This window comes from Canis lupus, chromosome 9, assembly GCF_011100685.1.
Source record: "Canis lupus familiaris isolate Mischka breed German Shepherd chromosome 9, alternate assembly UU_Cfam_GSD_1.0, whole genome shotgun sequence".
Taxonomy (NCBI): domain Eukaryota; kingdom Metazoa; phylum Chordata; class Mammalia; order Carnivora; family Canidae; genus Canis; species Canis lupus.
In genome coordinates, this window is record NC_049230.1 from 4,625,515 (window position 1) to 4,641,839 (window position 16,325).

General features: G+C 43.7%; 1 protein-coding gene across 2 annotated transcripts in view; it reads right to left on the minus strand.

The window, feature by feature from the left end:
- Positions 1 to 16,325, minus strand: part of SEC14L1 (SEC14 like lipid binding 1) — a 56,920-nt gene that overhangs the window by 37,951 nt on the left and 2,644 nt on the right. The window lies entirely within an intron of this gene.

The following is a 16,325-nucleotide window of genomic DNA, read 5'->3' on the forward strand; positions in this document are numbered from 1 at the left end:
AAGTTAGGCTCTGCACTCAGTGGGAAGTCTCCTGGGGGATTCTCTCTCTTCCCACCTGCTCACAGGTGCACACACAAACACACTCTCTAAAGCAAACCTTAAAAAAAAAAAAAAAAGTCCTGGGGATGTAATCACAGCAGAGTGATTATAATTAATAATACAGTACTGCATATTTGAAAGCTACTAAAAGAGTACATCTTGGAGGTGCCTGAGTTGCTCAGTAGGTTAAGCGTCTGCCCAGGTCACGATCTGCTTCTCCCTCTCCCCCTGTGTTCGTGCTCTCACTCTCTCGCTCTCTCAAATAAATAAAATCTTTTTTAAAAAAGGGGGCACCTGGGTGACTCAGTGGTTGAGTGTCTGCCTTTAGCTCAGGTCATGATCCCAGGGTCCTGGGATTGAGTCCTGCATCAGGGCTCCCTGCAGGAAGCCTACTCCCTCTGCCTATGCCTCTGCCTCTGTGTCCCTAAATGAATAAATAAATAAAAATAAAATCTTTAGGGACGCCTGGGTGGCTTAGTGGTTAAGCATCTGCCTTTGCCTTAGGAAATGATCCCAATTTAGGGATCAAGTCCCACATATCAGGCTCCCCGTGGGGAGCTTCTCCCTCTGCCTATGTCTCTGCCTGTCTCTCTGCGTCTCTTCTAATAAAATCTTAAAAAAAATAAACTAAAATCTTGAAAAATATAAAGAGTACATCTTAAAAATTATCACAAGAAAAAAAATGTGTAACTAGGTGAGGTGATGAACGTTCAATAAACTTATTGTGATGATCATATCACAAATATGTACATATATCAAAGCACTATTATGCACCTTAAACTAATACAATGTTAAATGTCAATGACACCCAAATAAAGCTGGTAAGGACCTTACCCACAAAGGAAGTGTAAGCAATAGAAGAGATACTAGCAATATCCTTAACTTCTGGGTCTAACTTAGGTCAGTGGAAATGAACACAGTGTACACATTTTTTAAGATTTTATTTTTAAGTAATCTCTACTCCTACCGTGCGGCTTGAATTTACAACCCTGGGACCAAGAGTCACGTGCCCTTCCAACCAAGCTGATCAGATGCCCCAAAAGTTTTAAACTTTCTGAGACAGGATATAGTTGTAATTGAGGACCATTTACAAGAGACTCTAAAATTCCTTTCATGAAAAAGAAACATGACTTTAAGAATCATAAACATAAAAGGACCCCCACACACACCTTTCCACTTTAAGGTGACAGAATCAAAATGTGGATGTATCACAAAATGTGATTTTCTGCAGCTCTAAGTCAGACCGAGAAGCAGAGGACATTACCACTGGTCTTCACCATTCTTGATTTCACCAATCAATGCTCAAAGGACAGTCAAACAAACAACCTACTACTATGTTTTCATTGTATAGGAAGGTCCCCCATTGTTAGTTAGACCAGTTGGGCCAGGACACCTGGGTGATTCGGCAGTTGAGCTTCTGCCTTCTACTCAAGGCTTGATCCCAGGATCCGGAATCGAATCCTACATCGGGCTCCCTGTGAGGAGCCTGCTTCTCCCTCTGCCTGTGTCTCTGCCTCTCTCTCTGTGTGTGTCTTTCATGAATAAATAAATAAATCTTTAAAAATAAATAAATAAAAATAAAAAAAAAACAGTTGGGCCAACAAGCCATCAAGTGAAGCACCCTATCCCCACAACCTCCGGTTGTTTTCAACCTCAGGTTGAGTTGCAAACAAACGTGGTTCATAGGGATTTATGCAAGTACAGAAAAATCTAATGCCAAGTTACTGGGTACCAAGCTTGAATAATGTACAAACCTCTTTTAAAAGAGAAAAGTTTCTTTGGACCTTTGACGTTGACCAGTTATTTTTATTATTATGTTACTTAAATACGTACAAGGTACATAAAAACTCATAGAATTAAAAAACCCATGACATACATTTACTAGGAAGGGTGACAACTTGTTGGAGCCGATTTCTCCTTCAGCACAGGCACAAACCGGTGGCCAGGGCACAGGTTTCAGACCTGAAGGCCTGTGGGGAGACACTGAGGGTGACCCGCCATCCCCACTGCTGTCTTTAGTTAGGCCTATATTTGTAAGTTCCCTGTCTGTGAGGTACCTTAGCCTATCTTGGCTCAAACACATCATCCATGTATTAATTTCACCTCAATTTTTTTTGTATTTGCTTTCAATCATTAAAATAGTATACTGGCACCCCCAAATAAACCTAACAGCAAACTGCGTACCATCTGATAACACTTAGCTATAAATATGTCCGGCATCCAGATGACCTCAATGTGTTCATACATATTTTTGGACTGTCAAAATAAAAAGCATATTAACCAATCCCTACTAGAGAATTAAAGGACACTACAGTTGACCCTGAACATGAGTTTGAACTGTACAGGTCCACATGTATGCAGATTTTTTTTTTATAAATACAGTATGGTAAATGTATTTTTCTTATGATCTTAACATTTTTCTTTACCTTATTTGATTATAGGAATACAGTATATGATACATATACAAAATATGTGTTAACTGCTTATGTGATCAATAAGGCTTTGATCAACAGTGGGCTACTTACTAGTAGTTAAGTTTTTGGACAATCAAAAGTTATAGATTTTTTTTTTAAGATTTCATTATTTATTCATGAGAGACATTGAGAACAGGCAGAGACAGAGGCAGAGGGAGAAGCAGGCTCCCTGGGATCAAACCCTGAGCCAAAGGCAGATGCTCAACCAGAGCCATGGAGGCGTCCCTATATGCAGATTTTTAACGGCATGCGGGGGGAGGAGCATCTGTGCCGCTAAACCCTGTGTTAGAGGGTCAACTGTGGTTAGAAAAAAAGAGGTATATAAATCTTTCAAGTAGGTCTTTACACTATATCTCTGTCAATAAATCTTGAAGGTCAAATATTTCACAAGCCACAATTACTTAAGCTCCAGGCAAACAAGAGTGTCTAGAGTGCTATGAAAGGTTTCTCTTCTCTCTGGTTTTCATGTGCAATCATATGACTGACCCATGCATGATCTAATGGCATCCAAAACACACCATAATTTGCCAAAACCATTCCTAATCCATAAATTGTTTTGTCTAATAAATAGCAAACAGAGTATAGGTAGCAACAAAAATAGCAGTTTTGCATATTCCTGTTCAAATCAAGTTAGATTTGGCAGAGTACTATTTTACTTTCCAGAGTGTAAAAAATAAATCCATGGACTTCAGAAAAGCATCTGGTGTTCCAGGGAATCGCAGCTGTCAGCTTTGAAAGATGCCATGTGTTTGCCCACATAAAAGAATGTAATGAGCTATGGAAATATTATCCGGTTTCACAAACCAGAATAAAAACTTCATCATCAGTAGGCTGAAAGCAGGAGCTGTTTCAATCCATCAGGAACATATCTGTTGTGCACTATTTATTACCTCCCTAGACCTTCCAGCACCTGCTCCCCTATATTCTCTGCCACTTCTCTTCCCCTAAGCAGGACCCCACTGCTGTATTTCCGTGGCACTACACCTGCTGTAGATGCTGCTCTTTCTTCAGAAACCAACAATAGCAACCATGAGATGTAAATTACAGATATACTTTGAATAGACGGAACCAAATTCAGTGATGGAATTTTTCAAGGAACCTGTCTTTTGGATCTAGAATCTATTAACATAAAGGACACACACACACAAAAATAAACCGAGAGAGATATGCAATTTTGGGGGCTGATGCTATAGTAAAAAACTAGATCTTAAAAACATACAGTAAACACAATAGCTGAAAAGTGGAAGCAACCCAACTGTCCACTGATGGATGAATGGACAAACAAAATGTGGTATAAATTATTATTCAGCCTTAAAAAGGAAAGAAATTCTTTTCTTTTTTTTAAGATTTTATTTACTTATTCATGAGAGACAGAGAGAGAGAGAGAGGCAGAGACACAGGTAGAGGGAGAAGCAGGCTCCATGCAGGGAGCCTGATACGGGATCTGATCCTGGGACTCCAGGATCATGCCCTGTGCTGAAGGCAGACGCTCAACCGCTGAGCCACCCAGGCATCCCAAAAGGAAAGAAACTCTGACACTTGCTACAACATGGATGACCCATGAAGACATGATGCTGAGTAAAATACTCAAATCATGAAAGGACAAATGTTTTATGATTCCATTTATGTCAAGGAACAGTCATAGTTCTATTCAGAAACAGAAAGTGAAAAGGGGGCAGGGTGTTTGCCAGTGGAGTTGGTGCTTAATGGGTACAAAGTTTCTGTTTGGAAAGGTGAACAATTCTGAGGATGAAAGCCAGTGGCTGCCCAACAACATGAATACCCTTAAGCCCACCGAATTATACACTTAGAAATAGTTAAAATGGTAGATCTTGTATTACTGTATATTTACCACAATAATACAGTACAAATCTACTCTACCTGAAAATTAGTAAACAAAGCCATACAAATAATTAAATTAAGGCAAGTTCAGAGAAACATACACTTGTAACTTTGGTATTATTAAATAACAAGAACAACCTTCTGGAGGAGCATATAAAGCAGACAAATAGTCTCCCTCTTGGCATGTTAAATCCTTCAAAAGAAAATATAATGTAAGAAGAGTCTCTGACATAGCCTATTAAAGAATCTATTCCTTTAAAAAAATTTAAAAGTTACAATTAAAATCAACTTCCCTTTCTCCAATCTCATCTCCTGTAAATTCTAATGAAGGAGATCTACCCCAGTGGTTCTCAAACCTGGGCAGGTGTCAGAATCACCTGCAGAGCTGTGAAGCCACACTGCTGAGCCCACTCTCAGAACTTCTGATTCCATAAAGAATCAGAACTTAGAATTGCTAGAATTTGCATTCCAAACCAACTTTGTGTTAAACATAAAATGAAGATAAGAGGTATTTGGGGAAGAGTTCTGATTATTAACAGCATAAATCCTGCAATAAATCAATGATCTCTTAAATGAATTTACTTCTTAAAATCTGTACCTTGCAGCTTTTAGGTCTGGACTTGGTTTTTAAGACATACACAAAGATAAAACTAGGAAAAAGAAAACACACACATTTATGACTAGGACTACCTGATGGTACAGAATAACTTATTCACTAAGGAGAAAAGAGTCATATAATAACCAATCTTTCAGATTTAAACCTAAAGGTATCTCAAAAAAAGGGGAGGGGGGACACCTGGGTGGCTCAGTGGTTGAGGGTCTGTCTACCTTTGGCTCAGGCTGTGATCCCGGGGTCCTGATATCAAGTCCCACATCGGGCTCCTGCTTCTTTTTTTTTTTTTTTTTTTTTTTTTAAAGATTTTATTTATTTATTCATGATAGACACAGAGAGAGAGAGGCAGAGACACAGGCAGAGAGAGAAGCAGGCTCCGTGCACCGGGAGCCTGACGTGGGATTCGATCCCGGGTCTCCAGGATCGCGCCCTGGGTCAAAGGCAGGCGCTAAACCGCTGCGCCACCCAGGGATCCCAGGGAGCCTGCTTCTTCCTCTGCCTGTGTCTCTGCCCCTCTCTTTGTGTCATAAATAAATAAATATATATACATATATATTTTTTAATAACCAGTTTATTTTTATTTATTTATTTTTTTAATTTATGATAGTCACACACAGAGAGAGAGAGAGAGACAGAGACGTAGGCAGAGGGAGAAGCAGGCTCCATGCACCAGGAGCCCCACGTGGGATTCGACCCCAGGTCTCCAGGATCGCACCCTGAGCCAAAGGCAGGCGCTAAACCGTTGCGCCACCCAGGGATCCCATAAATAAATATCTTAAAAAAAAAAAAAAAAAAGAATACCATACTATTGGTCAACAATTTTTAAATGAATTTTATGTTCTATAAGGGAACTACAGAAATGAAATTCTTTTATATTCCATATTCATCACTATGGGAGACAAGCCACTCAAAACACCAAATGATACATAAAACCAGGACACATTTTTTTAGTCAACTATAGTGATTATAAGCTTCAGTTTACTGAATATAGACTTTATTTTACTCACAAAACATGATTTGAGTCAGTTCCTTCAAAACATGATTTAAGTAGTAAATACCTCCAACCAAAAGAATATGATCTGATGTGACCTTTTGTCAAAATTTTCATTACCAGAAGCAGAAGTATCAAGGAACACAAGCATATATTCCAAGATTCACTTATTCTTTAGACAAATCTATTTCTGAGAGCTTACTATATGCTCAGGTTACAAGCCCGAAGGCAGAGAGCACAGAGAGGGAATTTCACCTAGGAAAAGTGAGTCTGACCAGTTAAGAGTCAGCCAGGTGAGAAAGAGGGAGGAAGGTATTTGAAGCAGTCTGCAGAAAGGCAGAGGCCATTGGAAATAACAGCATACTGAGGAAACTCCAACTAGTCCAATATAACTGGATGCGCAGCAAACATGGGGGCTCATGCGGGGAGATGAGGCTGGAGGTGCAGGAGCAGATGGGGAAGGGCTCCAGGTACCAAGCTGGGTACCAATTTGAGCCTCACTCTGAGGTGCGGGAAGACACTTAAGAACTCTAAACTAACACGGAGCATGTTCAGCTTTACCGTCAAGAGCTCCTGGGAGCAGCCCTGAGCAAGAGCAGGTTGGGTGAGGTGGGGTCAGGAGTCCGAGTCCAGAGGCCCCGAACAGGACACCAGGAACTCTCATCAGAGAGAAGCCAACATGATCAGAGACTGGCAGATTCAGAAGCGGTCTGGGTGGGGCGCCTGGCTGGCTCGGTCAAAAGACCACATACGTGACTCTTGATCCCACATCAGGTCTAGAGGTGACTTAAACAAAAGTTTAAAAAAAGATACAAACAAGCGGTTCAGGAGACATCCTGGACATCCAGGAGGGTCTGGTCATCCCTGAGCCTGGGGGGTGAACAGGGAAGGCAACGAGGGATGCCGAGGCGCCTGGTCTGAGGGCAGGGCACATGGTGGTGGCACGCGTCAGATGCAGGAGTTCACAGGAAAAGGCAGAGCTTCTGAGTGGCATTTTATTGAGGGCTTTTTTGGTTTGTTTTTTGTGTATTTGTTTTGTTAGGCTATGTTCTTTGTGCAGGCAGGAGGAGGGAGTAGATTCTGTTTCAGACACACTAAATTTGTATATAGTCAAATGGAGATGTTCTAGCAGGCAGCTGGCTAGGACTCTGGAAGCTGAGTGGGAGTCTAAGCAGAAGATAAACTTTGAGATCTTCTGTTTATAAAGTTAACAGTTGAAGCCATGAGTTTAAATGAGGCTGCCCAGGAAGAGATGTCAAGTGAGAGGGAACCAGATAGTTCTCAAATACCATTAACTACCAATTAAAACACCATGATGTTTATGAGGGCCAGAAAAAACAAAATATACAACTGGGCCCCCAAAATAGCAAAACAAGTATCATCAGAGGAGGAGCCCATCTGTCCCTGGAAAGGCATGGAAGTGGAGAGAGGCCAGATCAGTCAAAAGGGCAGGCCAGAGAGTTCCACATGCAGCCTCTAATCAAATATGCAAGACACTTACACACTGGATGCTTATCAATAACTCAAAGTGCGCTCTGAATACTCTAGTGCGAAAACACGCAGGAGAGCCATGGAACAGATGGCAAGATTTCTGAATGGAAAAGCACTCAGCCCATATCAAGATGCATAAAGCAGTTACCTTATATAGAGTGATAATGGTATATACATACATTTTTCATTAAAAAAAAAAAAGGCTAGTTCTCCTAACATCAAATTGTATCTTGCAAAAGAATTTGAATGCAGTTATGTGCTCTCCGTTTCAACACGTAAAATCATTCCCCTAGAAATACACAAAACTGTTTCCCGCTTGTACAGGTTAAAATCAAGAAAGAAGAATCAGTTATGACACCAGGCAATCCAAGTCCTCTCTTGAGTTGAAAGTCTCTGTGTTTGCTTCTCCAACCAGCCTGATATCCCTACCCAGGGCTGAAATGGAAGAAGCACCCATAGCCAGACCCTCAGACCACTGCCCCCGACCTCACTGGCCCCAGCCAGACCTCCACCAGCACCTGCTGCTCGTGCTACTCACAAACCCTCTCAATCAGACTCGCCAACAGATTAACTCCTTTCTATCGCTTTCTATGTGACACAGTAGGACCAACGAAGTGGGTTAAAAAGTAACCATAAATAGAAAGACCCAGTTTAATTTGGGAAAGAATATTTTGCATCTTATTTGTAATTCAACATTCCTGAGGAGGGTCTCAGGGACCAAAGGGGAAGACAGGGTTTTCACCACTGGCTCCAATCTCTACCATCAAGCGTTTCAAGAGAGCTGCTACGAGTCACTGAACCGATTTGAGGCTGCATCTGCTCCTATCTGCTACCATGAACAATTAAGTCAGCCAAAGGTTAGGGGGACGGGACTGGATGATGACCCAGTTTCTCTAACAAAGGGAGGGAATGAAAGGAAACAAAGGAAAGGGAGAATGTGGGAGAAGTACAGAGACTGAAGATACAAAAACCGAGAGCAACGGCTGATCTGGAGCAGGAACCAAACAATTTCCAAAAAGACATTGTTCCTGATAGTCGAGAAAAGTCTAAACATGGGCTCAATGTTTTTGTTAAATGGGATAATGACATGGCGACCGTGTTTCAAAAGGAAAAGGTCCTCACTGGTTAGAGATGCATCCTGAAGGAGTTATGGATGAATTCACAAGATGCTGAAATCTGCTCTAAATACACCAGGAAGGGACGCCTGGGTGGCTCAGTGGTTGAGCATCTGACTTTGGCTCAGGGCATGATCCCGGAGTCCTGGGATCGAGTCCGGCATCGGGTTCCCCACAGGGAGCCTGCTTCTCCCTCTGCCTATGTCTCTGCCTCTCTCTGTCTCTCATGAATAAATAAAATCTTTAAAATAAACAAATACACCAGGAAAAGAAAAGGGGGGGGTGGCAGATGACACAATAGTTAGTGGCACAGCGCTGCTCCTAACTTAAGGGGGGGTGGCCGGGTGATGGGCCTGTGCATTTACTTCGTTCTCTCTACTCGGATATGGTTGAAAATGTCCCTAATACAAGGTCGGGGGTCTTGTCTTGTATTTTGTGTTTTCACAAAAACAGGTAAGTCAAAAAAGCAAGGGGCTGAGTCAGATCCTGCTTTATTTCGCCTTCAGATAGTTCCTACTGAACCACAACTGTCCTCACCCTAGCACATTAAAAATAATTCAGGATGCATAACATGTTGGTGAGTGGGTGTAAGAGAAGGGAAAATGCCTGGTTCCATCCCAAGCAGCGTGTAATCAAAGTGTACTATAATTGTCCATTTCCAAAACTAAGTCTGACTAATCACACCCCACTTGTATTAAATGCAGTAGGACTCACACTATGGCACTCAAACACCCTATAAACGAGAAGACTACAACGTCCCCCTACTGAAAATTGACCAGCATCTTATTAATATACCATCAGAGAAACTGGATCATTTCCCTCCACTCCTACACTTAAACAAGTTGTTTAAAGTCAGCTACCCAAAACACATGAACACTGCCCATTTACTTCTGAGTAAAATCAAATCCTACTGCCTGTCAGGCTACCTGAAGACCTAATGCCACCTCAATCAACTAGAAAGATGTATTTCCATTCACCATGAGGAGCTGGGAAGCCAAAGTCAGGGATGCCAAAGGCCCTAGGATGAGATCTAGGATGAGAGGAAGATGTGCTTCGAGAAGAGCAACGAGAGACACTAGCTAGCCCCCAGCAATGACAACACTTCAAACTAAAATGCTGCTCAATGGGACGCCTGGGCAGCTCAGTGGTTGAGCGTCTGCCTTTGGCTCAGGGCGTGATCCTGGAGTCCCGGGATCGAGTCTGCACCAGGCTCCCTGCATGGAGCCTGCTTCTCCCTCTGCCTCTGCCTATGTCTCTGCCTCTCTGTGTCTCTCATGAATAAATAAATAAAATATTTTTAAAAATAAATAAATAAAATGCTGCTCAAAACCCATCATACACATGACTCAGGCCAGAGGGGAAAAAAAGCAAAAGCGGGACAGGTGGCTCAATATTTTTTCAGGAGAATGAACAGGGCTTCAGGAGGCAGCTGGCTGCCAGACAGAGTGAGCAAGGGCAAAGCAAGAATGTGTTCCAGGGATCCCTGGGTGGCGCAGCGGTTTGGCGCCTGCCTTTGGCCCAGGGCGCGATCCTGGAGACCCGGGATCGAATCCCACGTCGGGCTCCCGGTGCATGGAGCCTGCTTCTCCCTCTGCCTATGTCTCTGCCTCTCTCTCTCTCTGTGACTATCATAAATAAATAAGAATTAAAAAATAAAATCTTTAAAAAAAAAAGAATGTGTTCCAGCAGGACTTGTGCCCCACTGCCCCAATCAACCCAAGGAACAATCTGGAAGCAGGGTGACTTGTGTGCCAGGCCATCTCGTGAAGAAGCACTCTACTTCTCAGATTTCTACTACACACCTCGCTCTCACCCCAAAAAGACCAGATTCGGTTTAACTCAACATGGAGCTCTTCTCACACTACAGTTACACATACAAATTTACCTGGGGTCCCTACAGGTGTCCCCAGTTGTTTTGATACAGGAAATTTGAATGGATGGAATAAAGCCTAATAAATGTAAGTACAAATGCCTGTTTAATCTAAAAGAAATCTTAAAAATAAAAGAAATACACCCAATCAGAGAAGTCATTTACTTACTGATTCATTTCACCTCATATTTGGAGGTAGGCAAAGGCTGGATGAAACAAAGAGGGGAGGGCGTAGGTATCGCCAGGCCCTGTCCTCCCCGCCCTCCTATCTGCAGGCTAATTCTAGCACCTCTCACCACAGCCTTCCACTAGGTACTGGCCTAGTCACTGGGTCACCCAGCTGGTTTGTGGCAGGGACCAGATGTGTACCCAGGTCACAGCAAAGCTCTCCCTCTTGCCTTCATCATCTGGTCTTAGCGGGAACCCAAGAGACCCCCAAGGAAAGGAAAAGGGGGCTAAAAACAGAGAACAAAATAAGCAAAAACAAAACAGAGAAAGAGCAAAAGCAAATTTGGTGGTGGTGGGCCATTTAATCAACAACTGTACACTGGCAAATAGCTTTTCTGTTCGTTCCACCTATAAAAGCCATCACTTAAACAATTAGTAAGGTGCTTGTCAACACAGCTTTATATAATTTATGAAGATGTTAAAAAAAAAAAAGCCAAATTCATCACAAAGGGCTCTGGTCCTAAAGGAGGTATCGGTTAACTGAAGGATATAGTGCGTTACTTCTTTTCCATAGAGAAAACTGTCTGAAAACAGACCACAACTACATTTTAGATCTGAGCTTGCATCAAACCCACTTCCAAGTCCTCACACTCCAAGTTCCTGTGCACAGACAACAGCTGACCAAGTGCAATCCAAGAGCCTACTACGTGCTCAGTGCCAACACTTGAGAGAATAAGGGAAATAATACGCCAAGTCACTGCCCCTGAGGAACATACAAAACAGCTGTACAGAACCCTGAGAATAAAAGAACCTCAATTAGCAGGGGAAGCAGCTAACACCAACCACCCTGATAAAAAGGAATCAGAGGAAAGGGAGAGACACAGGCGATCCCCCAGAGGCCCAGGGGAGTGGGCCAGGTCGGCAGGAGCGAGATTCAAAGAAACCGATGGGAAAGCAAGCAGCTAAGGCAAGGAAGGAAGTGTCAAAAGGGTGTAAGGGCCGGAAAAACACTGTGTGGCAACCCAGGACAGCACAGAATAGATTTAAAAGTTCATGTTTGTGAAGTAAGGGTAAACAGATGGGGGAGGACAGGAAGGGCCTCGAGGGAGGGCACAGGAGTCTAGAGTGGGAGAGACAGATAGGCAGAGGTCACTCACACGGGACGGCCGAGTGGGCACAGTGTCTGGCAACAGAACATGGGGTGACCTGAAGGCATAAAAGATGGGATGAGAAAACAACTAACTCGGGTGGTGCCAGGAGAGAAAGGGACAAAAACGTGAGACCAGAGGGCACCATCAGGCTGTCTGCTGGGACACAGATGGTCGGGGGCTCTGGAAGAAGGCCGGTGCTCCCGAGCAAGGGAAAGCAGCCAGAGCAGAGCCCCGGGCCCAGCGTGTGGGTGGCGGGCGGCAGGGCAGGGGCAGGCACGGTGGTGGCCTGCATGCAGCACGGCACACACCACGTGTGTCAACGGCTCAGGGGGCAGCTGTCCTGGGGCCAGGAGGACACAGGCCAGTCGTCGCTCCCCGTGCCTACAGAGGACAGCCGTTGCACCCGCTCCTTAGTTCCACCATCCCTCGTCACCCCTCCTCGGGTCGGTGGTAAGGGGCCCATGATGTCAAGGAGGCAGAAAGCTGTGCTTGAAAAATGTTTCTTTTTAAAATTGTGTTTTCCCCCAGAAATGTCAACATGAAACACTCCCCCACAAGCACATCAAAGTCCTCCCGCCCATACCAAGCTCCTGCTTTGTGGGATCCCCTCACTCCACCCAGGCAAGACCCCAAACCTTTTAAATGTCCTTCAGGGATTCAATCTGCCTCCCCGCAGCCCGGCGGAGGAGCCCCAGGAAACGTGCTTGGATGACACTGGACAGGTCAGAGGCATCCTGCGGACCAAGAACACTGGGAAGCCCCTGCAGGTGCCCACGGGGCAGAAGGCCACGCGGGACGCAGAGAACAGTCAGGAAGCAGATTTCTGCCACTAAGTGTCCCTCGGGCTCCTCACCCTCCAAGGTGAGGTAGGTGCTCTCAGGCCATTTCTCAGCTGAGGCTCTAACCTGCTGTTCTTGGGCAAACATCTCAAAAGCAGGCCCTCAATGCCACAAGGGCCTGCTGGAAGACTCCACTGCCATCTTGCTCGTTTGCCATTTAATTCAAATGAGTCAATGAGAGCACTAACACATGATTTCTTCATGCTACGGGTATACTGATTCCAACACAAATGATAATTCTCATTAAATCAATCAAATGCAATTAACATGTTTGATGCCCACCGTGTCACTACTTACACTAGGCAATTTCCACCTGAGCCATTTTCTGGCACTACTAAGCTCAGTCACACCCATGGTTGGCAGACAAGGGCATGTGTTCCCTGCATGGCATTTCCCCCAACAGTCTCCTCCCAGCAGGGACCCCTCTTGAAGTAGGACTTGGAGCCCCCCCTTTGATTCCCCAGGCCCACCACCTGCTCAGTGCTCTCACCACTACTAGGCACTTGCTGTGGTGCTCTCTCAAAACCCTTTCCCTTGAGGAGTGCCTGGCTGGCTCAGAAGGTAGAGTGTAGGACTCTTGGTTTCCAGGTTGTGGGTTCAAGGCCCACACTGCGTGTGGAGCATACTTAAAAATAAAATCTTTAAAAATAAAAAAAGACGGAGGGGAACTCCTTGGGTGGCTCAGCAGTTGAGCATCTGCCTTCGGCTCAGGGTGTGATCCCAGAGTCTCAGGATCGAGTCCTGCATCGGGCTCCCTGCATGGAGCCTGCTTCTCCCTCTGCTTATGGCTCTGCCTCTCTATGTTTCTCATAAATAAATAAATAAAATCTTAAAAAAAAAATTTTTCCCTTGAAGCTACAGTTCTGTTCTTGCTTTAATTCCTTGCTGTCCTCAAAACTCTCTCTTTCTCCTTGCTCTAAAGAACTGCAAAGAATAGTTCCAGACTAAGTCTATTATACTACTGTTTCTCAATGAAAAATAATAATAATAAAGAAGATAATAATGAGGATTTTATGACGTACCAAATTTCAGTCTGCAAAGTGGCCAATGGCACTGCACAAAAGTCACTAACGACTTAAAACATTCTAGTTTCTATCTAATTCTGGAAGGAGAGCATATTTCATTTTTTCGTTTTCAGATTAAAAAATATTTTCTACAACTCAAAAGAAAAGACGCCTTGCCTCAAAACAAAGCAATTTAAAAATGAGTTAATTTTGGGACGCCTGGGTGGCTGAATGGTGGAGCGTCTGCCTTCAGCTCAGGGCGTGATCCTGGGGTCCTCAGATCGAGTCCCGCATCGGGCTCCTTGCAGGGATCCTGCTTCTCCCTCTGCCTGTGTCTCTGCCTCTCTCTCTGTGTGTCCCTCATGAATAAATAAAAAATCTTAAAAAAAAAAAAGAGTTAATTTTAAAAGCCTAGGGGAGATGGTTGAGAACTTGAATTTCAAATTCTCCTGTAAATCCACACATAAAATGGGCAGAACAAACTTCACCATTTTGAAAATTGTCAAGTAAGGAAAATAAAGTTGACCATTAGATGTCAAAACTTCTCTTTATTAATCTAGTGTCTGCAGAACACATCAAAAAACCTTTGCCTCACACAATCAGTTTTGCACTGCGCTTTTAAAACCGTACTTAACGTTTTAAAAAACAGAACATACCACTCCTGTCTCCCATGCCCCCCGCACCTACCTGGCCTGACCCAGCCCCTAGAGCAGTTCTCTGTTTCAAACGGGGCCACTGAGCTCCACGGCTCCCCACACCTCTCCCCCAACCCCACCAGCCTCTGCCAACTGGAAAGGGTTGGACAAATAAGCTGGAGGCTGGCCAATAACCTACATACTTGCTCCAGGAGAAAGATGACCAGATCGAGTCTCTCTAGAATCTGAACTGGGAAACATGACAAGACTGGGTCACTTAGAAACTGAAAGAATGCAACAAGAAATGCCACAAAGCTGAACTGGGGCCTGACAGGCTTTGAATAGCTAAAACAGCCAGAGGGCTGAAGCCACAGGGGAGGGAAGACCAGGAGTGAGCAAAGCAGCCGGCCAGCAGGAGAAGGGGAAGAGATGCTCCCCCATATGGAGCAAGGCAGAGTCCCACAGGGTGAAGTTCCAGGGACAACTGCAGCCGAGGTTCCCCGGAGCTGCCGGGAACCACCTTCCAATGCCAGGTTCTTGGAACTCAGCCCAGCCAGCTCTCATTCCTGCATTCACATCACCACATCACGCCACATGTGTTCCCATGAACAATACCCCTTCTCCAGCTCTCTGGAGTGGGTCTTTGCTGCAAACAACCAAAAGCCAAAGCAGCACACATAACATGCAAACAGGAAACAAGCCTTTCTGATAAACCATCAACATAAAATACTGAACAGTCCTTGTACTTAAGGGAAACACCGGGGCGCCTGGCTGGCTCCACCGATCAAGCACGGGACTCTTGATCTCGGGGTTGTGGTTCAAGCCCCACACTGGGCGTAAAGATTACTTAAAAATAAAATCTTAAAAAAAAAAAAAAAAAAAAGGAAATACAGAACTAAAACCACCACCCCCGTGCCAAAAGAAAAACCCCCAAAACCTCACATTGACCAAGAAGAGGCACAAGGGAACTTTCTGCGGTAATAGATGGAAAGGCTGAAATCCTGACAGCATCTTGATAGAGGTGTGGGTCCCTTTCATCAAAAATGATCAAACTGTACACCTAACGTGGCCATTTCACTCTATATAAATTATGTCTCAATTTTTAAAAACTCCCTATATCTAAATTTTTTCCTTGAGAGGACTTGTGTTTGGGGGGTTATTTTTCAAAACTCTACTGCTCTGAATAAATCTCACAAACAAGGTTGAGCAGAAGCAGCCAGATGTGAAAACACCTGAGTTTCTAGTTAAATATAGAACAGAAACAGCCAACACTCATCAATGGTGTTGGAAGTCAGAGCACTGGCTAACTTTGAGGTGGGAGGGAGGGGGCAAGTGGGACTTCTTGCTGGGCTGGTGTGTCCTGGGTCTTGCTCTTGGTCCAGCTTTGCATTTTCACCAGGTTATGTTCATGACAAAAGCATTTCCGGGATGTATGTTATATACACCTTATATACACCTTAACAGTAACACAAACGAGAAAGGAGATGGAATACCCAAGAATATTCTATAAGTGATTGGGAAAGATTTGTTTCCTTTTGCATCTAGTGAAATGCTTATTTTCAGGCAAACTCTTCAGATAAATAACAAAGAAAATTAAGACTTTAGTCACCCCATTTGTGAAATTCTACTATGCCTCACGAATTTGATGTTGGGGAGAAACTCATTCAGTAGTCGTTAGAATAATCTAAACTCCATCCCATAGTGCTCAGTGCTACGTTAAGTGCATTCACTGACAACCAGAGCATGCTTCCGAACAAGCAGCAGAGGGGAAAAAAACCACTCTCCATATTCCTTTTCTACTTTAAACCAAAACAGCAAAATCCAGAAGTATTTCGTCAGAATTCCACTTCTGTGTTTTCAAAGAGAGAATTAACTCAAATTCACCTATTAGCCTGAGTTGTATTTTTAAAAAACAAATATGCAGGTTTGGATTTTCAGAGATTTACGGTTTAAAAACATTTCACGAACTCTAGATCTGGATCATAAGCATAGAAACAGAGTAAGTAAAGGTGAAGCAATGGAGACAAATTATGAAATAAATATCCATTTACAAGTCATCAAATCTGAATACTTAAAAAAAAAAAAAAAAGCCA